We start from the raw sequence: 24125 nt of genomic DNA, 5'->3' as shown, positions 1-24125 counted from the left end.
AAGTTTGACCTAAGGAAGGCTTGTGCATCTTTAGGTCTTTCAGGTAGGCCATCCATGATTTTGTTGGAGCTGGTAGCTGAGGTTTACCTCTTTCTGGTATACCTAGTCCCTGTATCTCCTGTGGTAACCCCCAAGCTCAAAAGGACCATTAAGGCTCATAAAGTGACACCTGGCATCAGGTGGTGTCATGGCTTGAGGTTGGACATTAGTTCATCCCACTGTTCAAAGTGTGTTGCCCTGGTGCTCATGATAACCCTGTGCATCACCTCTTGACTGTCAACCCAGTGTTTACTTCACGCCCTTACGGGCCAGGCAGGCTTGGCTTGGCACTTCAGGAAAGTAAAAGAGCTACCATATTGGTTCTATGGGGGTCCTCCAACCCACCCCCGCTGTGAGTCTCCCTAGTTAAAGGACAAGAGTTTATATACACCTAGGAACAAATAACCAATTTTTAAAAGTAATATGTGTTTTTTCCAGCTATACAAACAACAGTATCTTTTTTTAAAATTAAATTTCCCTCCTTGACCACCGTTCTGTCTTGTGCTGAAAGATGAAAGCTAGGCTCTTCCAACAGGTGGTTGGGGGCTGGGGGCTAGTTGCACACATCCACCACCAGTCTTGACTTCCTCTTTCACGAATTAAACGGCCGTTAACAAATAAAACGGCAGTTCTAGCATAACTAGAATAACCTCCCTATTTAAAGGAATCTGATTTGCATAGCTAGGAAAAATACAAAGTACTTTGGTATTTATTCTATTGTATTGCTACCCAATAGTTTTTGTAAAGTTTCTTTGATAGTTTAGTTACCAGAATAGTGTAAGCTTAAGTCAGAGGATAAGTTACTTGTAGGAACTAGCTTCCCCTTTAGTGAACGATTAGGGTTGTCTAGCAAATGGTTATATATGACCCTGATCCAGAGCTTGTCAAAAAAATTTTTCCCTTAAAACATCGTCGCTACTAGCTGTAAATGTTATCCACATGTAAACTCCTGTATACTACCAACCTCAGTCACGTAAAGATTCATTTTTACCCAAGTCTCTCCCTTGTATTACTTCAGAGCTTTTTTGGGGCTAAGCTCTACCCGGCAATTCCTAAATAAGGTAAGTGATCAAAACACACAGTTTTGGCATTTTATTTTAAAGTCTATTCTCTCCTAATGGCGTTAGAGAGTGAAGTTAACCACAATTTCGAGGGTAATGAAATCTTTGATGACGAGGAGGTGGATGTACAAGCATTTGAGGGAGAAAAGTTAGCAGAAGTAATTGACCCTGAAATCGTCCCCTTCGTATATATGGAGAGTGAGGGGATGGAAGGGGGGGGGGGAGAGAGAGAGAGAGAGATTAGAGCATCTGACTGGTGTTGTTAGTTCCTTAGCATCACCCTTGTCATCCACGTCCTGCAACTCGCGACTGAGAAACGTCTTGCCCCAGTGGAGAAGAGGAGGGGGGCGGGAGGTGACTTCATACAGCAAAGTAGTTCAAGGCCGTGCTGGTACACGCTGACAAAGAGAATATAACTCCTCCCCCCCCCCACAATTTCACTTCGCAACTTGAATCAGGAGGTCCCACCTCTGCTTCGGTGATAGTGAGGAGATCGTGCGACCACTCTGTCCCTGGATGATGTCATGACCTTGTGAGAGATAAATATCACCACAAGGACGATATTTCCCTCTAGGATATGGACTTTGGAACGAAAAGCGTTCATTGGGATTCTGAGAATGTTTCTAGTCTCGAGTGTCAACCAAACTATGACCACTATGTGGCACCTCGACCAAGAGATCCATAGTATCAGTGCATATGAACTAGCGTTGATATGCCCTCTTGGTGCAGATACTTCTTTTCGACCATTAGAGCAGAGGGATTGAAGGAAAATCACCTCTCCCCCATAAGGAAATGATGGGAAGGATACTGTGGCAAGGTGTTGGAGAAACTACATCCCCAGTTTTCATTTGACTGTTGATGAACAGCTTCCACCATTCAGTGGCTGGTGTCCTTCAAAATGCTTTATTCACAACAGGCCTGCTAAGTATACATATTTTTATTTTGTTTCTATTTATATTATTGTACATTTGTATTTAAATAGGTTCTTTAATAAGTATAAGAAAATTACATTATAATCATTCCTTTATATTTACATATATTCTTATATATGAATAAGTAAATTGGAATAGAAAAAGCCTATATAGTATACATCTGTGTGTATATTACACATAAAGCTGACGAAATTAATGTATTTCAAAATCTACCCACCCAAGGACGACTAAAAGACACATCCTATTTGAGGTGTCGTGCACCTGTTTGTCTGCAGCATCAAAATGACTTGTGCCTAAAGTGTACATGAATTTATTGTAGGTTCGTAACCAAAATGAAACTCTCTTTTTCTTTGTTTACAGGAACACTATTTTAGTCTGTAAAAAAAATGCAGTGCATCCAATTTTTTCCTAAAATATTCTAAAATTTCTATGTTGGTACCATTTGAAATATTTCTTAAATAATTTAAATTTTATTGTTACTAAATAATTGATAAACATGCAACAGTTACCATAAAATTGTGTAAATCCAGGGTTATTTCAGGTAGCAGATTTGGCTCTTATGAGTTTGTGTGGTCTGGGGTCAATTTTGTAGTCGAAGTATGATAGGTAAGCTAGTATTCCCATGCATTTCTACAATTAGTGATATTTTAGTATACTACCATGCATGCATATTTTAATTAGTGATTAGAAACTGATATTCCTATAAATTTTTTGATGAAATTTTTCCTTGTTCTATGTTGGAGCCATCTTGAATCATTCATTTTTTTTCTTATTTTAATTCTAAAGGTGAAAAATAATTTATAGGCATGTGGGCAGCCACCTTTAGATTTTATACAAATTTAGATAAGTTAATAGCTTGTTGCAATTGACATGGATTGGCTCCATTCGAGCTGGCAGATTCGGCCGTAAGAGTTAATGTTGTCAGGTAAGCTGGCATATCCCTATGTAATGCATTTCTATTCTTTGTAAAAATTTAAATTTTGGTAAATTTTTCTTCATATAAGATATTTATGAATAAATAAGATTTCTCTATTTAATTAAACTAAGCATTAAAAAGTTATATTAAGCCCCTTATGTAATACATCTTTTTGCTTATCATTTACTACATTTCCTGTGGCCGATAATGACACTCTTCTGTGAAAAAATTTAGCCACTACCCATTTCGTTTAGAAACTAAAAAAATTAAAATTTTTGAAAAAAAAAAAGAAAAAAATTCTTTCTAATCGTCCACCTACTTCCCTCCCCCTGGATCTTGGAAACTCTACCCAAACATCCAGGAACATGTCCTTTTTTTCATTTTTATGTTTTTCTTAATATACAAGAGTGGACCATTTTTACCATCTTTATATTTTTGTTTTAATATATGAGTAGAGCACTTTTTTTTTACTTTTTTTTTTTAGAATTTATTCTTAATATTTAATTTGCAGATTTTTTTTACTTGCTCAGTAGTATTTAGCAATGTTTGAATTATTTTTAGAAAGAAAAACCATAAAGATTATGACAAAAGAAATTATAAAAAAATTTTAGATAAGAGGTCGAGCTTGACCCGACGATCCCATTAAAGGGTGGTAATATAACGATGCTTATCTAGGGATCACCTTTTCACACTAGCAATAAAAGTTTATGGAATTTAAAAATTTTTTTTTTTGTTCCAGTAGTACTTACTTTTGACGGATAGAGGTGAACAAAGAAAATTGACACGTATGTGGAAAGAAGTCTACATGATACTATTGACAATGAAGCAGAAGTTAGTCTTGGCGATATTCTTAAAGGTCTAAGTCAAAACAAGAGAGGTGATTCTAAGTTCTATAACCTTTGGAAACATAGTTAGCATCATTAGTTTTTCGAAACTGAGAGAGTTGGCAATCCAGATGAACTTTTATCAGTATCTTTTATTTCAGGGGGACATCCACTTGACCAGGCAGTGTCTGTCGGGACCCTGGAGTAAACTTTATGACGTGGCAATAACGAGCGCCGATGACTTCAAAGTCGCAAAAACCAAAGGCATGGGGATGGTAACAAACATTGGAACCTGATCTTTCTTAAATCAACGGTACCTTTACTCGCGCCGCTACTCCAGAGCAAAGACTGGTCAAAGGTGAAAACCCATATCCATGTAGGTAAAAGCTCTTGGGTTTGTGTTCAAAGGTAAGTTAGTGGTTCTAACTCAGAGTGAAGGATAGTATTGGCATGATGAGTAGCAATATTAAATGGAAATTAAGAAAACTACACTGGAAAAACTAAGTGAACCCATGTAACGATTTTACACAATAAAAGTTGGCTAAGAATCAAATTTTGGGGAAAGTAGTTAGCCCATACACATTTTAAGATAAATTTAGAGAAGGTAGCCTACTACCATTTATAACCATTAACATAACCTTTACACGAGACAAAACCAAAAACTACTGGCCAGATGTCATGCAGTAAACATGTTACGTCTAGAATAGTGTGCCTGCCGAGTCTCCATTCCTTGCCGGAACTGCAAACCCACGAACACGGCAGTGGCATTGTTTACTGGTTGTGTTCCTAATCTTGGTGATTTATGCTCCTTGCCATGCCTCGGGAAACTTGCTTTTTTTTTTTTTTTTCCAAACGAGTGCAGTGGGGGTTCTTATTTGAATTTTCTGGTTACTTGTTACTGTCAAAAGTATATTTTTAGAAGTTGACCCGACTCTTTGTTGGCTTTGCTGGTTCTGTACTGAGTAACCTTACTATTCTGCTGGTACTGCTTGACCTAAGTTCTAGTTTGTTCCGTAACTGAAATACAAACCATGCTATTTACATGGGGTAATTACTTCGGCGTAGCTGAATGACGAGCCATAAAAGTTTTAACAAGGGTTTTGGGGGGTAGGGAGGGGTAGCTAGTTACACCCCCCCCCTCACACACACACTCACACACACACACACACACACACACACCGGTGAATGCTTCACTTTACTTTTGGCTCGGACAGAGAACAGACCTGTCTGCTCTCTCCCTCGCTTTGACTGCCATATTTAATCTGTTTTTGCTTTTTCTTTTTCAGTGTGTTTGAAGTTGGCCTCTACTATTAAACGTACTTGCCCTGGACTTCCCGGCCGCCCTTGTGGGACCTTTATGTCGGCGGTCGACACCTATCCCCACACCTTATGTCCTTACTGTAGGGGCCAGCAGTGTGATAGTGGTAACGTGTGTGTATAGAATGTAGGGAGTGGTCTACCTCCCAGTGGGAGAGGTTTGCCCGGCGCCGGAAGAAAAAGTCCAAAAGGGATCTTTCTCCTTCAGAGGCTTCTTTGAAGAGAGAAAATTCCAGGACTACTTCTTCCGTAGCCCTTTCCTCCTCCGAAGATCCCCCTCGAGCAGTCTCTTCCGAGAGGCCGGTGAGTGGTAGCGTAGACCGTATTGCTGTTGACCGATCCCGGGGTGCGGGAGAGGTAGTCGCCTCACATAGCGAGGCGGCTGCCCCTCCTCCCCTGGAGGAGGATTTGAATATGTCTAATCGTGATTTGTTACAGCTTTGGGCTTCCTTGGGGCTGCAGGGTTCGCCCTCCAAGGAAGTCCTGTTTGACATGATCAAACTTGGTGCAGCTGTCAAACAATCACCAACTACAACAGAGATAGATCCTCTGTTTGTGGTCGACGTTGTTGTGACGTAGACATCTCGTGGGTTAAGTCAAACCCCCGTTCCTGTTGCTGTGGTAGCTGACGGCTTAGATTCCCCCTCCAAACATCCTTCGAGGGAGGATCTAAGTCCACGGTCTCTCCTGCCGGTGATTCTCCCCCTCGGGGAAGTTCACTTTAAGAGACTCCTCTGCGGAGGCCCCTTGATGGTCAGCCTGCTGATCTCACGGCCCCTCGTGGGCGTATAAGGCGGAAGGCTCGTCCTCCCCTTCGCCGTAGAGGCCTTCCTTCCCCTCACAAGGGAGTTAGGAGGCGCCTCTTTGGCTCGTCGTCGCCACAGTCCTCTGCGGAGGAGTCTACTCGCCGTTCGCCTACCCTGCCAGCTACTACCTTAGACTTCTCCGGGGATCGTTCGCGATCCCCTTCGGATGATGGTCGTCCTTCGGGACACAGTGACCAGTCTTCCTCCAGCCCTGCTGACTTGCCGTCACCTTTTGATGTTGCGCGCCACCTGATCCTGCCACTGCGCAGGCACCGAGCCCTTCGGGGCTGAAGGACCCCGAAGGGCCTTGAGCGCAAAACTGCACCTCTTGCCCTCAAGCCCCAGGTTCTTCATGCGCGCCCTCCTGCTGCTGTCGCTGTTCCTGTCTTAGCGCCACAGCGCTCACGTGCGTGCGCGCCCCTGTTCCTGCTACGCGCCAGGGTTCCCCTGCGCGCCCACATCCTTCTGTGCCCCGGCGCCCTCCAGCAGTTCCTGTGACAGCGCGCCAGCGCCCACCTGCACCCCAGCATTCCCCTGCCTCGTCGCGCGCAGTTCAAGAGGTTCCTACGCTAGCGCACAGGCGCTCACAGGTTCCTCTGGACTTGCAGCGCCCGCCTGGAGTTACGCACGAAGAGCGCCCACTCGCACTTCCAGTCCCAGCGCCCACGCGCTCGCCAACACGCCAGCGTGCTTCCACATCACAGCGCGCCGCCCAGGAGGAGCCTAAGCTAGCGCACGGGCGCTCACAGGCACCTCAGGGCTCTCTTTCCAGACCGCGCGATCCTGCACGCGTTCCAGCCGCGCGCGACGCTCCGGTTGCGCGCCCCGTTCCAGTCATCAAGGCGCCTCGTGCAACCCTCTAGCGCACGCCTGTGCGCCCTCATTAAACCGCTCGTCCTGCTCACCCACCACATCAGCGCACACCAGCGCGTCCACATCCTGGCGCGCCCACAGGCGAGTATGCCTGTCCTGTCGGACCATTGCCAACCTATGCGCCAACGTGCCGTCCCTTCCTCGCGCTATCCTGAACCAGCGCTCAAGCGCCCTCGCCCGGTTCTCCCGGATATGCGCTCGAGCGCCCCTGTCCTCTCGCCCCCTCCAGGGCTGCATCAGGATGCTGCGCGTCCTAGCATCCGGCCGCCTCCCGTTCCGGCTCCTGCGCGCCACACGCCCTAGCCATCTCCTACGCGCGCCTGCGCGCCCCCGCGCCCCCGCGCCCGCACCATCGCCAGCGCGCCATCGCTCCCACGCTCCTGTGACCCCGCCTACGCGCCACCGCGCTCTTGCGCCCGCTCCACCACCCTCTCTCGTCCACGCCGATGCGCGTGCGCGCCTGCGCGAGATTCCTGTGTCACGCAATCCTTTCGCGAGCGACCCTGCTCAGGGCCCATCACGCGACCTCCAGCGCGAGCGTCGCCAGACGGACAGGTCTTCGTCTCGTTCCCCTCCCCGCAAGCGCAGACCAGCGCGCTCGCCGGAGGAGGGGCGGTTCCCGGACAGGTCTAAGGACTCTTTCTTTCCAGCTTCACAGGCGAACCTGCATTTGTCAACTCCTCCAAGGGATCGAACGATCCCCTTCCCTCCATAGGGAGTGTCTGACAGCGCGACTGTCAGCCAGCAGCCCTGGTTCGGTACCCTAGTCAGAGCTCTTGTGCAGGCGATGAAGCCCACCCTCTCTGACATGGGTCGCAAATCAGTGGCAGCTTCCTCCCCCCTGAAGAGGAAGAGAGGAGTCTCTCTCGTGGAAACACCTCCAAGGCCTATTTTATCTCCTCACAGATCTTTTCGCAAGCCTCCTTCCCCCGCCCCAGACTTTCTCTCCCTCTCCTGTGGATGAGGATTACCCATCCTCAGGAGAGTCGGACGAGCCGGACCATTCCCCCATCGCACCAATGGGGGAAGCTCCGCCTCTCCCTGAGAAGTCTTCTCGTACAGGGGTGGAAAAGAGCCTGCACCCTTCGTTACTAGAGTCCTGTATCCCGCCCAGGAGGAAACCTAAGGACTCTAGTCTTATTCCTAATTCGTCGGCAAGGATCAGGCAGGAGCCTTCTAGACCTTCCGAGGATGTCCACATGTCCCCCCAGGAAGAGCCATTGGGGACGGGAGACTTCGCTGCCAGTCCTTCAGGAGGAGAGCACCAAGAGTCAGAACACTCATTCTGGCAAGTCCTGACCCTCATGAGGAACTTCAACGGAATTCCAGACCCTGAGATTCCTCTTCGTGAAGGTAAGGACATGGTCCTGGACCGCGTCTACGGCACCCAGAAACCCTCTAGGGACAGTGCAGCTTTGGCCTGGTCTCGGGGTATGAAGAGTGCCAGGGACAAGGTCGAGGGCCAGCTCTCTGAGCTTGCCTCCTCCAGCAGAACCAGCACCGGTAACAAGCTCCTCCCTCCTCCTCGAGTCCATCAGAGGAGGTACTTTGAGATCCTTGAGGAGTCTTGTTTGGGTCTTCCGATGCATCACTCTGTGGAAGAACTCACCGGGGTGGAGTCCCTCTTTAGAGAGACTCCAACCGGCACGTTTCCTACTCAGCCACAGAGATCCTAAGCCAGGAGAAGGTCGCTAAATGTGCAATGCAGGCAACTTCGTGGCTTGACATCTGGCTGGGGTCTCTGGGCATCTTGGTGCGGTCTTGAGGACCTCTCCAAAGAAAGCACCAGGAAGGCACGAAGAAGACCATTGCAGCGAAGCAGGTGTCGTCTAAGCCCTTTCCTGCCAAGAGCAGAAGGAGCAAGAAGTCCTCCAGAGGAGGCAAGAACCCTAGAGGTAACAGCCGAGGCCGTAAACGCTAGGGTTGGCAGTCCCCCTGCATGTCCACCAGTGGGGGGATGCCTACAAAGTTGCGCGACAAGGTGGCAGCAACTCTGGGCAGATGCCTGGACGATTTCCGTGATCGCTCTGGGTTATCGCGTCCCGTTCACAGCCTCTCTACCTCCCCTGACAGCGAATCCAGTGTCGTTGAGCTCTCTTGCCAAGGGATCGGCAAGAGGGCAAGCCCTTTGGGCAGAAGTCCAGACCATATTGAAGAAGGACGCTCTCCAGGAGGTTGTAGATGGGTCACCAGGCTTCTACAGTCGACTCTTCTTGTGAGAAAGGCGTCTGGAGGCTGGAGACCAGTCATCGACCTCTCAACCCTGAACGGGTTTGTCAAGCAGACTCCGTTCAGTATGGAGACGGCAGACACGGTCAGACTCGTAGTGAGACCACAAGACTTCATGTGTACACTGGACCTGAAGGACGCGTACTTCCAGATCCCAGTCCATCCGTCTTAAGGAAGTACCTAAGATTTTGCCTAGACAACAAGATCTACCAGTTCAAGGTGCTGTGTTTCGGTCTCTCCACAGCCATCTCAGGTGTTCACCAGTGTTCACCCTCATCTTTTTGTGGGATCACAGGATCGGCATCCGTCTCCTTCGTTATCTGGACAACTGGCTGATCCTAGCGGACTCGGAGGCAACCCTTCTTCGCCACCGAGACAAGCTCCTCGAAGTTTGCCAGGATCTAGGGATCATGGTAAATCTCGAAGTCCTCTCTGCATCCCTCTCAGAAACTGGTATATCTAGGCATGGTCATAGACACCAATCTTCAAAAAGCCTTCCCATCAGACGACAGGATAGCAAGGCTGAGGAAGGTCGCGAGACCTTTCCTCAATCGAGAAGAACTCCCAGCCCAATCGTGGCTACGTCTCCTCGGCCACCTCTCCTCCCTGGCCCGTCTCGTCCCCAACGGTCTGCTCAGAATGAGATCCCTTCAGTGGCGACTCGAAGTCCCGGTGGAATCAAGGTCACGATTCCCCGGACACAATTCCACGGACACTTTGATCCCTATGGGTCCTGCGGAACGGACGGACCTCCGGTGGTGGGTGGCGGACGAGAACCTACGAAAGGGAGTGGATCTTCTCGTCCTTCCCCCGGTTTTAATGTTGTTCTCGGATGCATCAAAGAAAGGGTGGGGGCCCACGTTCTGAACCACAGGACCTCAGGCCTTTGGTCAGAATCAGAAAAGTACCTTCACATAAACCTGCTAGAAATGAAGGCCGTGTTCCTGGCACTTCAGAAGTTCCACCAAGTCCTGGCGGGCCACTCTGTGGTGGTGATGAGCGACAACACCACGGTGGTGGCTTATATCAACAAGCGGGGAGGTACCTTTTCGGAACAGCTATCCCATCTTGCAGTAGAGATCCTGAGATGGTCCGAAGTCCACTCGATCTCGCTAGGGCTTGCTTCATTCCAGGCAAAAGGAATGTGCTCGCCGACAGTCTGAGCAGAGCGACTCTGATAGAGAGTACCGAGTGGTCTTTGGATCCTCAAGTAGCCAACAAAGTCCTGACTTTGTGGGGTTCCTCGACGTCGGATCTGTTTGCTACAGCACTGAACTTCAAGCTCTCGCTGTACTGCTCCCCGGTCCCGGACCCCAAGGCTCTCTGGCAAGATGCCTTCCAACAACGGTGGGACAACGTCGATGTGACGCCTTTCCCCCGTTCTGTCTGATGAGGAGGGGGCTCAACAAGACCAGACTATCAGTCAATCTTTCAATGACCCTGATAGCTCCGCTATGGCATCACGCAGAATGGTTCCCGAACCTTCTGCAACTCCTCACAGAGGTTCCGAGAGAACTTCCTCCACGTCATGAGCTACTCAAACAACCACACGCCAACATCTACCACAAAGCCGTAGCTTCACTTCGACTTCACGCCTGGAGACTATCCAGTGTCCTCTCACAGAGGTTTTTTGCAAAAAGTTGTGAACAGGATGTCTGGTCACCTGCGCAAGTCATCCGCAGGGGTTTACCAGGCGAAGTGGCGAGTCTTCTGTGGTTGGTGTCGTGGAAGGGGTATCTCTCCCCTCGATGCCACTATTCCAGCAATAGCGGAGTTCCTAGTGTATCTGCGGGAGGAAATGCGCCTTTCAGTCTCGGCAGTGAAAGGCTATCGCTCAACCTTAAGTCTTGCCTTCAGACTTAAAGGAATGGACATTTCTTCCTCGCTGGAACTTTCCCTTCTCATACGGAGTTATGAACTTGCCTGCCCTCAGTCGGAAGTGAGACCTCCTCCATGGAACGTGGTTCGAGTTCTCAGGTCTCTTAAGAGACCTCCCTACGAACTATTACGCCAGGCTTCTGATCGCCACCTTACCTGGAAGACGGTTTTCCTGCTAGCTTGGCCTCGGCCAAGCGAGTCAGTGAGCTACATGGTCTCTTGTACGACATCGCCCATTCAAGGGGATGGGGGGAGGTAACGTTCAGCTTCTTCCCTGAGTTTGTTGCCAAGACTCAGAATCCGGGAGTGCCGGACCCTAGGTTCGACTCTTTCCAGGTTTCGAGTCTCCGTTCTGTAACAGATAACCCAGACCATCTCCTACTGTGCCCAGTGAGGAGTCTGAGGTTGTATCTTAAAAGAACAGCTGCAGTTCGTCCCCAGGTGCGAGCCTTGTTCGTGAGCACCGGGAAGACGAAGATGAGGGTCACCAGGAATACCATCTCGGCTTGGATTCGCAAGGTGATACACCTGGCCTTGAATCCTGACCCTCCTCCGTCACGTCGCCCTAGAGCGCATGATGTCAGGGGCATAGCTACGTCCCTGGACTTCAAGAAGAATTGTTCAGTGACGCAGGTCCTTCAAGCTGGGGTGTGGAAGCGTCGGACCACCTTCACGGCCCACTACCTACAAGACGTGACACACAGGAGGCTCGATACGTTCTCTATTGGCCCTGTGGTGGCTGCACAACAGCTGGTCTAACCTCAGGCTCCTTAATGGACAAGTAGCAGAAGGTTGAGGGCATTGTTACCCGGTTTTAGTCTGCGTGAATGAAAAGATCTGTCTGGCCCTTATTCTTTTCTTCATCCTCTCCTCCCTTGGAGAAAGCAGCATCCTGGGTTCTCTGCACAGCTGACCTCGAACCTCTGCAGGTAAGCCATGCTCCCTTGTGTTCCTAGTATTAAAATGTAATACTGTCATGTCCCCATACCCTGACGAGGTGGTATTGGGAGAGTCCTAGCCTAGATTTCCATCTGAAGAACTCCAGGTCAACTTCCTAGGAAGAGTCACTTCTCACCTTCACACACAGCTTATGTAGGCCACATCAGTTTCACAGCTGCCAGCGAGGAGCAGGGACCCCTTATTTCTTGAGTACTTACACACTCGAATTTGGGGTCCCCGGGCAAGCCAAAGCCAGTATGGCAGGGGACTTACCGCCCTTCCTAAAGGTTGAGTCACCCCATGTAAATAGCACGGTTTTTATTTCAGTTACGGAACAAATGACAAATTCGTAGATAATTTGTATTTTTCCTAACTATACAAACCTTAGCTATTTACACATATGTGCCCGCTAGCCCTGTCCCCGGAGATAAGTCCTACCTCTAAGCAAAGTGAAGCATTCACCGGTGTGTATGTGTGATGGGGGTGGGGGGGTAGCTAGCTACCCCTCCCTACCCCCACTAACTAGCGGCGGGGTAGTAAACCCTCGTTAAAACTTTTATGGCTCGTCATTCAGCTACGCCAAAGTAATTACCCCATGTAAATAGCTAAGGTTTGTATAGTTAGGAAAAATACAAATTATCTACGAATTTGTCATATCTTCTTAACTGTCAGGGCAATTTTGAACTCTGCTTCATATCCTTTTGACCACAACTTTATGCTTACAAATATGATAATTATACCCAGGTAGTAAGGAATCCTGCAGCAATCATGTGGAGTATAATTGTTGATGGTTGTTACTTACGTCTATAGAGTGGTGTTTCTTAAATTATGAATACAGCCGTCTAAAATAAAGCGCTGCCTTTGTCACTGGATGTAAGAAAAGACCACTGATACAACCTTATCCTTTGAAGGATCTAATAAATTGGCATCTAATGGAGTGTTAAAAAAAAAATATTCCTGGTCGACATCAATTATACTGCTTCAGAATACTTGCATAAAGTTTTTGGTAATTTCTAATCGAAATTCTAATTTCTTTTCTTGAATTGTCAAAATTATAATGACTAATAGACTCATCCATAGCTCATGACTTAGAATACACGTTGTGAAATTAGCACTATACTCAATTTGTTTTAATGAGGCGCATTTGCACAGACTCGCAAAGGTGCCCTTTTAGCTCGGAAATGTTTCCTAGTAGCTGATTGGTTAGAATTATTTTGTCCAACCAATCAATGATTAGAAAACTTATCTTTGCTAAAGGAGCACTCCTGCGAGTCGGTGCAAATGCGGCTCATTAAAAAATTGACTTTAGTAAAACTCTCAAGGATATATTTTCAAGTTTCGACGACAAGTACACATTGGTCGAAATAAATCTTCATAGTGGTAGTTTGCTACATATAATGTTCAAACCTTGTCTTTTATTTTTTTATTTTATTTATTTATTTTTTTTTGACTGATTTGTGTAATGTTCATGCTGGCGTGTGTAGAGTAGCTGTGCATACCCTAGATGAATTATGTATTGTATGTGTTAATGAAAGTTCTTGAATACAATTTATTGTTAAAAAAGTAGTATATAAAACTTAATCTATAGATATAGCAATCAGTTACAAATGAATTTACCAGTTATGAATGAATTTGCCTATTAGAATTTGCAATTAAGCCGTTATCCATCAATTTTTTTGTACTCTTGGATCTTGAAGCTCTACATTAATTGTCCCATTTTAGTTCTATTCATTCTATTGGTTAACGTCGTGTATACTAAAATTTTCTTAAGAAAATTCTTATCTCATTCACTATACAAAATTTCATTTTCTGTGGTCGGCAGTGTAATTATGGGGTTCTTAAAGAGAGAACCTATCAGATTCTTAAATGTTTATTGCCTTGAACGACGCAATCTTTATTCGGTTTTTATAAACTTCCTATCCGCTAGCCTTTATTCCCCCAAGTGTGATACCATTTCCTTCTCTGTCAATATTCTTTTTACCATCATTCAGATTTTAGTAACTGGATCAATTTCATAGTTTTAGCACATATTCCTACTAAAAACAAAGGTGTATTGGCAGATTTTCTTTAGATTTTTATATACTGTGTTGGCGTTTGCCATTATCTCCCCTGAAAAATAACCCTTTGTAAACATTCACAATTTTAAACATTATCTTACCTTTTTTAATCATCAAATTGGTGTTAGACGAACGGACTCCTGTAGCAAGGGCTTGGCATGAACCAAAAACCTTTCCATTTGCTGCCTGTCTTTTCTTTTCTCAGACTGATTCTACTACTATCTAATATCGCATGAGGGTGTGCCCCTTTTTTATTCTTCTCTTGTACTTTCTCCCTTTTTTCCTTGTTCTTTCCCAACCCGAGTACCTGCCTTCGGGCTATAAACTGGATTGTATCCAGGGGTACTTATCCATTCCCCCTATTCCCCACTTCCCTATCCTTATCCTTACTCAAGGGACTAATTCACATTTATGATTGAAGTGGGTTTCGACGCTGCTCGCCATTTGGTTTATGCAGGTTCTCTTATATCTAGTTTAAATAGAATTCCTTAGTCTTTGAGATGCCTTTAGCATACTCTTGTAACCTTACTATTTTTATCCTTTTATGGTTATGGGGTAAATTCTAAGACCCATACTTATCTTATTAATTTTATTTTTGATAAGTTAACCATATTTCACAATCACTTTATATAAATGCCTTAAAGGATTAAGTTTGTACTGAAATTTGCAATTGGGCTTTTGGAGGTTTTTCCCTCGGAATTGAGTTTGGCTGAGGGTTTCCCATGGGTATGGGTTTGGCTGAGGGTTTCCCATGGGTATGGGTTTGGCTGAGGGTTACCCAAGGGTATGGGTTTGGCTGAGGGTTACCCAAGGGTATGGGTTTGGCTGAGGGTTACCCAAGGGTATGGGTTTGGCTGAGGGTTACCCAAGGGTATGGGTTTGGCTGAGGGTTTCCCATGGGTATGGGTTTGGCTGAGGGTTTCCCATGGGTATGGGTTTGGCTGAGGGTTTCCCATGGGTATGGGTTTGGCTGAGGGTTTCCCATGGGTATGGGTTTGGCTGAGGGTTTCCCATGGGTATGGGTTTGGCTGAGGGTTTCCCATGGGTATGGGTTTGGCTGAGGGTTTCCCATGGGTATGGGTTTGGCTGAGGGTTTCCCATGGGTATGGGTTTGGCTGAGGGTTTCCCATGGGTATGGGTTTGGCTGAGGGTTTCCCATGGGTATGGGTTTGGCTGAGGGTTTCCCATGGGTATGGGTTTGGCTGAGGGTTTCCCATGGGTATGGGTTTGGCTGAGGGTTTCCCATGGGTATGGGTTTGGCTGAGGGTTTCCCATGGGTATGGGTTTGGCTGAGGGTTTCCCATGGGTATGGGTTTGGCTGAGGGTTTCCCATGGGTATGGGTTTAACTGTGAGTTTCTCAAGAGTATAGGTTTCACTGAAGATTTTCCATGAATATTGCTTTGGCAGGAGGTTTACCTTTGGGTACGTGCTTGGCTGAGTGTGCACCTCGTGTACGTGTTAGGCTTGTGAGATTTCATTGAATTTGGGTTTGGCCGAGGAATTCCCTTGGGCTCGTGTCTTGCTGAGGGTTTGCCTTTGGCTTGTCTGGGCTCGGTACTGTAAAGGGTTGCCATGGGATAGTTACTGGCAGAGGGTTTGCCATGGGCTCATGTCTGGTCCAGAGTCCACTATGGACCATGGTCTTGCTGAGAGTTTGGCTTGTGTCCTCTTTTGGCAGAGTGTTTACCTTGGGTTAAGGTCTGGCAGAGGGTTTGCCATGGGTTTGGGTCTGGCAGAGGATTTGCCTTGGGAAAGTGTCTGGTAGAGGGTTTGCTTTGGGCTCTGTTAGGCGGAGGGTTTGTCGCTGGCTGGTGCTGGACGAGGGTTTCTGTCCGTTAATTTGATTATGTAATAGTTTGTTAGTTTCACAAAGCATTCCCCCAATAGTCATAAAATGCTTGCTTTCATGATTTATAAAGCGTTTTACTTGGTAATATAAATTTTGTGGGCAATGGGATGCTTAGCTGTTGGGTTTGAATAGCTTTTGCTCGAGTAGTTTACACAATTTATAAAAGTTTTTTTTTTTCTATTGTCTAAGGGTTATGGTATTAGACCTGCAAAAAGTATTTTTTCTTGTTCTTAGAGCATCTTTGCTTTTTGGTTACCAGAGTTAATTTATGATGAGCCTTTTAGTCTTTATTTGTAAAGCATATTATTTAGAATATCTCTAATCCTTTACTACAGCTCTTGGATACTTTTGATGGTCTAATTTGTCGTCACTTAGCAAAGAAAATAGTATTGTGACTTCAGTGTATTTTTTTTCAGGCTTTTACAAATTTGTTTTCAATTTCCCGTTTTTATTTATTTTTTTTTTTTTTTCATTTTAGTAGTGCACAAATTTCGTTTCAGTATTTTACAAGTTTGTTTTCTGCTCATGCAGTAAGTATTTGAATTCTCTTACTCAATTATTTTACAGAGCTGTTGCAGTTTTCTCTTAATAAATTTTTTGCAGAGCAATTGCTGTTTTCACTTGATAAATTTTTTGCAGAGCAGTTGCAACTTTCACTTCTTGATCAATTTTTTGCAGAGCAGTTTCAGTTTCTCTTCTTGATAATTTTTTTGCAGAGCAGTTGCAGATTTTTCTTCTCTTAATCCATTTTTTTTGCAGAGCAGTTGCGATTTTCTCTTCTCCTAATATTTTTTTTTCTTGCAAATAGTTGCAGTTTTCTCTTCTTAATAAATATTTTGCAGAGAAGTTGCAGTTTTCTCTTCTTAATCATTTTTTTTTTTGATAAGCAGTTGCAGTTTTCTCGCCTTAATCAATCTTTTTGCAGAGCAATTGCAGTTTTTTCTTTTCATAATTTTCTTGCTGAGTCTAGACACTTATACTTTAAAGATTTGCAAAGCTTTTGCAACTGATTTGGAAAAAGTATTAACTTGGAATGTATAGTTTATATATTCTTTTGGATTATTTATATTTTTAAATTTGAGTTTTTTTATATTTTATTCATTTTTGGGAATTTTTGTTTTATAGTTTTCTTGGGCTGTTGCTGCTGCTGCTACTACTCCTGCTGCTGCTGGTCCTCTTCCTCCTTGCTGATGCAGGATTTCTTTTTTTTTTCTTTTTTTTTTCTTTTTTTTCTTTTAGTTTTGTATTTGGATATTCTTTTTTTATTTTTTTAGTTTTTAATTTTTTCATATCTTTTTTGTTTAAGTGCTTTTGTGAATTTTTAAGTGATATTTTTGGGATTTTTAAGTTTTTTTTTTTTTTATTATTATTATTTTTTAGGTATATTTTTGGGATTTAACAGATTTTGAGCGAAGCGAAAAATCTATTTTTGGGTGAGATAGCCATGTCGTCCTGATGGAAGTTCCTTTAGGGTAGCTTCCTAGGGTATATTTGACTACAGTGATATTCCCAGAGAATTTTACCTTAAGGTATTCAGAATTCTAACTCCTGGAGTGAATATCCCTAAATAAACTTAACATGGGATATCGCATAATATCAGAGGACGTATTCTTGACACGCCACATAGCTATTTTTACCCCGAATAGAATTAACACTTCGAGGGGTCAAAGTGGGAAGAAAACAAAAAACGAGAATGAAAGAGCCGCTACCAAGGTACCTCTTCCATCCCGCTTCGAGTGTGTACACAATGCTGGCGACGGCGCCATCTTCATTCCTTGTAGCGATACACGATGTGCTACAGATACTGCATTATAGGGAGGGGTCCTATAGCCCTTTTTATAAAAAGGAAGGGCGGGTATATCAGGACGACCTGGCTGTCTCGCCCAAAAATGGATTTTTCGCTTCGCTCAACATCCGTTTTTTGGGCTCAGGCTATGTCGTCCTGATGGAAGTATACCAGAGCATTACTGTATCTGTGGATTCTCAAATTGTGCCGTACTCTCAAGAAAGTATTTCCTGGTAAGCATAGACCTAGAGACCTATGATGTTACTGTCATACAACATTTCATCTAAGCATAAACCATGTTAGTGCTTCCTGCCCCCTACAGGGAAGAGTCATACTAGATTCTGGAAAAAGTCTCGGAGTACATATACCTATGGATGACTAACAAGCCAGTATAGTGGTCTCGCCCTATACGTTATAAAGCAAAGTTTGTATAAGAACCACCAATGTCGGTATGAAATACCGACGAGTCCCCCGGTGTGCCTGTTCTTATCACTGGATTGGACAAAGGTTTATATCTGTGTAGGAATAAATTTTGCATATCCACCACCATCCCTATAGGGTATAAAGTCTTTCCTTCTTGGGGAAAGAATAAACCAATGAATGTTTGCTTATAGCAAGGAACAATCTTTAGGACCATTCATGTTAAAATTATCCATAGTTTTAAGTGTAATGCTAATACATTTTCTAGTAAAATGACATGGGCGAATAAAACGCAAGGTTCACAAAGAACTAGTTTACTGAAAATCAATAAAAATGTATAGGTCAATCGACAATTATAAAAATTATAAGATGTGGATGAACAAGTAAAACGGATTTTGAGTGAAGCGAAAAATCTATTTTTGGGTGAGATAGCCATGTCGTCCTGATGGAAGTTCCTTTAGGGTAGCTTCCTAGGGTATATTTGACTGCGGTGATATTCCCAGAGAATTTACCTTAAGGTATCCAGAATTCCAACTCCTGGAGCGAATATCCCTAAATAAACTTAACATGGGACATCGCATAATATCAGAGGACGTATTCTTGACACACCACATGGCTATCTTCACCCCGAATAGAATTAACACTTCGAAGGGTCAAAGTGGCAAGAAAACGAAAAAAAAGAGTATGAAAGGAGAGCCGCTGACAAGGTACCTCTTCCATCCCACTTAGTGTGTACACAATGCCGCTGACGGCGCCATCTTCATTCCTTGTAGCGATACATGAGGTGCTACAGATACTGCATTATAGGGAGGGGTCCTATAGCCCTTTTTATAAAAAGGAAGGGTGGGTCCATCAGGACGACATGGCTATCTCGCCCAAAAATAGATTTTTCACTTCGCTCAACATCGTTTTTTGGGCTCAGGCCATGTCGTCCTGATGGAAGTATACCAGAGCATTACTGTATCTGTGGATTCTCAAATTGTGCCGTACTCTCAAGAAAGTATTTCCTGGTCAGCATAGACCTAGAGACCTATGATGTTAGTCATACAACATTTCATCTAAGCATAAACCATGTTGGTGCTTCCTGCCCCCTACAGGGAAGAGTCATACTAGACTCTGGAAAAAGTCTCGGAGTACATATACCTATGGATGACTAACAGACAAGCCAGTATAGTGGTCTCACCTTATATGTTATAAAGCAAAGTTTGTATAAAAACCACCAATGTCAGTATGAAATACCGACAAGTCCCCCGGTGTGCCCGTTCTTATCACTGGATTGGACAAAGGTTTATATCAGTGTAGGAATAAAGTTTGCATATCCACCACCATCCCTATAGGGTATGAAGTCTTCTCTTCTTGGGGAAAGCATAAACCAATGACTGTTTGCTTGTAGCAAGGAACAATCTTTTAGGACTATTCATGTTAAAATGCTAAAACATTTTCTAGTAAAATGATATAGGCGAATAAGTCGCAAGGTTCACAAAGAACTAGTTTACTGACAATCAATAAAAATATATAGGTTAATCGACAATTATAAAATTATAAGATGTGGATTAACAAATAAATAAGCATAAGGATCACAGTAAAACAGAAAATATAGTTTCATCTGAAAAGGAAAACATATATGCGCCACTTTTAATATCGAAATATTAATATTATTAATATAGTCTGTCTTACTACTCGATCACACTAGCGTCAGAAACGCTTGGCACACATGTCTGCACTTCTGCTTGGTTCACCTTTGTTTATGGAACAGTTGATAAGGACACCTTAGTGGCCTAACACTTAGTCTGTAGTAACAGTCTGTGACAACACACCCACCCTTGAATTAATCGTCCCAATTAATTTCCCTGTTCCTCGCAGAATTAAACAGCAGGTTTAACAACACTACCTACTGCTACCACAGACCTCTTCAGTTGCTCCACTTGCTTCGCATAGTGTCTAAAGAATACTCTGGATTACTTCCAGCCAGTGTATGAGCGAAGGTGTTCGAAATCCATATTATTAAAGAAATTTATGGAAGAGGCAACTTTTTTCGGATCATGACCTGCGGGTGTACTATCTGGATCCGCTCTATGAATAAAATAGGTGATTTTCGCCCTTAGTTGCTTCAGAGATAAATTTGAGCCTGATGTTTCTCCCCTAAACAGCTGACCTCCCCTAAAGTCTGAAGTTCTACGAAGATAGACGTTTAGGCACTCCACTGGACATAGAGATGCATCTTCTTTCAGAGGGCAGATTCTCCAGGGACCCCACCTAATGGTTGGTAGCTCGTTCTTGGCAAGAAACGTTGGGTCCGGAAAAAGGTTCAGTTCTCCCCCATCTAAGAACTGAACATGGCCTTCCTCTCTCGAAAGGGCTACTATTTCACTAACTCTAGCCCCCGAAGCGAGTGCAAACGGAAATATAACTTTTTGGATCAAATCCTTTAAAGCACACTCCTCATTATTCATCATTGAAGCAAAATGAAGAACCTTATCCAAAGACCATGAAATGGGTTTCGGAGGTGCTGATGGTCTGAGCCTAGCACAGGCCTTCGGAATTTTGTTAAAAAAGTCATTTGAGAGGTCGACCTGGAAGGCATATAGAATAGGTCTTGTCAAGGCGGACTTACATTTTGATATTGTGTTGGCTGCTAAACCTTGACCATGGAGGTGTATGAAGAATGATAAGCTGAAGTCTGTCGCTCTTTTGTGGATTCTTCGCCTTGACAAAGGACACCCACTTCCTCCATGATGACTCATATTGTCTTCTGGTAGATTTGGACTTGTATTCCTCTAAAAAGTCTATACTGTCTCTTGATATCCCTAATCTTTTTCTCACTGCTAAGGAGAGAAAATCATGAGCTGCAGGTTCCGGGTTTTCTGTGATGAAGCGAAGACAGTCGACTTCTGAACTCGCCGAGTCAAAACTGGATCAGATAGCGGTACAAACTTCAGCTGTAGTTCTAATGCCAGAGGGAACCAAACGCTGTTCGGCCACTTGTGAGCCACTATTGCTGCTTTCCCCTTGAAAGATCTCTGTTTGTCGAGGACCCTCAGTAGAAGATTGTGCGGAGGAGGGAACAGGTAAATCCTGGACCATCTGTTCCAGTCGAGGGACATAGCGTTCATTGCTTCCGCTAAAGGATCCTCGTACGGGGACACGTAAAGATGTAACTTCTTGTTGTCCTTTGTCGCAAAGAGGTCTATCTGCAGTTTGGGACTTTACTCGAGATGAAAGAGAATGATCCTGCGTCCAGGGACCATTCTGACTCTTATCAGCGTGAGCCTGGATAGAGCGTCCGCCGTCTCATTGCGGATCCCTTGAAGGTGAACTGCTGACAAGTGCCATCACTTATTTTCCACTAGCCGGAAGATGGCCAACATCACTTGGTTGATTTGAGGTGACCTCGATCCTTGTCGATTCAGGCATCTCGCTATCACCTCTCTGTCTAGTACCAATCTTATATGGATCGAGTGGCGAGGAGAAACTTTCTTCAATGTAAGAAGTACTGCCATGGCTTCCAGAAAGTTTATATGAAACTTCTTGAATAGGTTGGACAAGTTCCTTGGACTTTCTTCCGGTGAGAATGACCTCCCCATTCTTCCTTCGAAGCGTCTGTATGAATAGTCATTGAGGGGGGACGTTGCTGAAGAAGTATCGATTTCTTCAGTTGCTTGGCTTTGGACCACGGCTTGAGAAGCGTTCGCAGACGAGTCTGTGTTGGTCTTGTCAGATCTCTTCGCGTGTTTGATGCATATTTTCTCCAAACTCATGTTGCATCCTTTAGCTGTGCTCTTAGCACAGTGTCTGTTACTGAGGCAAACTGAAGAGAGCCCAGCACTCTCTCCTGTTCGCGTCTTGATACTTTTAGATTCTAGTAGTCTCTTGACAGAACCTGCTATTTCTTTCCTCTTCTTCACAGGAATGGAACGTTGGTGTGACAGTAAGTCCCTGTGGATTCCCAACTACTGAAACTTTTGAGATGGAGAAAGTCTAGACTTTTTCATGTTGATCTTGATTCCTAGATGATCCAGGAACTGGATCACCTTTTGGAAAGCTTGCATGCATTCTGTCCTGGATGCTGCCCACACCAGCCAGTCGTCCAAGTAGGCCACTACTTGGATTCCCTTTAGGTGTAATTGCTGGAGAGCTGCGTTCGCAAGCTTCGTGAAAATCCTTGGGGCTATGTTTAGCCCGAATGGCATGGCTCTGAAGGCATAAAGTCTTCGTTGTAGCTTGAAACCTAGGTAGGAGGAGAGGTGACGACTGATTGGAATGTGCTAATAAGAGTCTGACAAGTCTATAGAGAGACTGTATGCCCGTTTGGGCAGTAGAGTCCTTATGTGTTGAAGTGTCAGCATCCTGAACTTGTAGTTTACTATGAACTTGTTGAGTGGTGACAAGTCCAGAATGACTCTTGAGTTTTTCCGAGTCCTTCTTTGGAACACAAAACAGCCTTCCTTGAAACTTGATGGACTTTACCCTTCGAATTACTCTTTTCTCCAAGAGTTCTCGAATACATTCTTCTAGAACGGGAGTAGAGTGTTGGAAGAATTGTGGGAACGGAGGTGGAGTGCTGTACCAACTCCAACTCGGTCCATTCTTGATTAGGCTGTGGGCCCAGGGATCGAAGATCCACCGGTCCCGAAAAAGATGAAGTCTCCCTCCTATTGGAAGCATTTCACTTCTGCTGTTGTAGACCTGAGGCCTTGCCTCCTTGACCGCGTCCTCCCCTGAACCCCCTTCCTCTTGAAGGGCGTCTAGATAAACCTCTGGCTGCTCCTCTAGCTCTTGGGCGAAAGGTAGTAGTCTGCCTTTCAAATGCTGGGTTGAATGCCGGTGACAGAGTTGTCACGGCTTGAGGTACCAACTGGTACGTGGTTGGGGTTTGTGCCACCATCTGAGGCACTGCGGTCGCTGGAAGTTGTTGCTGCTGCTGTCTATAAGGCTTGGCTGGCCGAGAGGATAGCCTAGGTTTCTTAGTCTTCCTTTTAGGTTGGGGACCCTCATCCGGGGAAGACTTTCTTTTAAGAGTCAGGCCCCACTTCTGGAGAAGGTTTCTATTCTCTGTGGTGTCCTTATCCACAACCTCTTTGACCACTTCGTTAGGGATGAGGTCTTTACCCCATATGCAAGAGGAGATCGGTTTCCTCGGTTCGTGCCTCACTGCAGCCGAGGCGAACACGAACTCTCTACAAGCTCTCCTAGCTTTGATGAAACTGTAGAGGTCCTTTGTTACTGTGGCCAGATGGGTTTTGGCCACTACCATAAACATATCTTGGACTTTGGGGTCACTTGCCATCGTTTCCAGAGTCGTTTGTAATGACATCGATGCAGTAAGTCTCTCTTTTGTCTCTTGCTCCCTGCGCAAGAGAAAATCTGACAGCTTTAGAAGGTCTTCACCGAACTGACGTCTGGCAATATCGGCCTCCAATTTCCCGACTGAGAAGGTAAGATGAAAGTCCTTCCAGTCTTTCTGGTCCATGGGTAAGGTCAGGGACAGAGGCTTACATTCCTCCAAGGAGGGACATGGTTTCCCTGCCTCGACCGCCTTCAAGGCAGCCTTATATCCCTTCTCCATAAAGGGAAAGGCTCTGGTAGGAGAAGCCACAAAGGAAGGATGCTTCTTACTCAAAGCTGGTACCTTTGAGTTTGTGAAGCCCCTCTCTTTCATCGAGCTCGTCAGTAAGGCCTGTACCTTACTATGGTCAAAAACTATGACCTCCTTCGGCTCCGTCTCTTCCTTTGAGGCTGGCTCCTTCCTAAGACAGACATAGCAGTCCGGGTAAGACTCCTTGTTGGGCCAGAATTCCACTTTTTCAAAGGGAATTGAACCCAACTTCTCCGATATGACAATCTTCCCAGTTGTCATAGGCATGTGCTCGGCATACCTCCAAGGATTAGCATCCGAGCACAAAGGAAGATCCTTCACGTTGAGCTTCTTCTGGGGCCCACGTGATGCTGCTAGTCTCTGCATCTCCAACTTCATTGCAGCTTCCTTTTCATCATTCTTCTTCTGCATCTGTTGAATCATTTCAACAATGGAAGAGAGTCCTTCCCAGATCATCTGGGATAGTAGACGATGTTGAGGGAACAGATTCAGGGTCCTGAACCGATGTAACCGACACCTCATCGATTTCTTCTTCCTCAGTATCAGGAGCCTGGGTCAGCTCCTCTTCTTGGCCTTCTGCCAGAAGGTCCTTTTCTGTGTAC

General features: G+C 45.1%; 1 long non-coding RNA gene across 2 annotated transcripts in view; it reads left to right on the top strand.

The window, feature by feature from the left end:
• Window positions 1-24125, top strand: part of LOC137616302 (uncharacterized) — a 55761-nt gene that overhangs the window by 13621 nt on the left and 18015 nt on the right. Inside the window, exon 2 of one of the 2 annotated variants that reach the window (XR_011039388.1) lies at window positions 3934-4130. This is a non-coding gene — a long non-coding RNA (uncharacterized lncRNA). Of the gene's footprint in view, window positions 1-3933; window positions 4181-24125 lie in introns of both variants that reach the window. The other variant, XR_011039387.1, reaches the window with a different exon arrangement.

This window comes from Palaemon carinicauda, chromosome 22, assembly GCF_036898095.1.
Source record: "Palaemon carinicauda isolate YSFRI2023 chromosome 22, ASM3689809v2, whole genome shotgun sequence".
Lineage (NCBI taxonomy): Eukaryota > Metazoa > Arthropoda > Malacostraca > Decapoda > Palaemonidae > Palaemon > Palaemon carinicauda.
The sequence above is the reverse complement of the archived record's forward strand: the minus strand, read 5'-3'. Positions and strand labels throughout refer to the sequence as shown.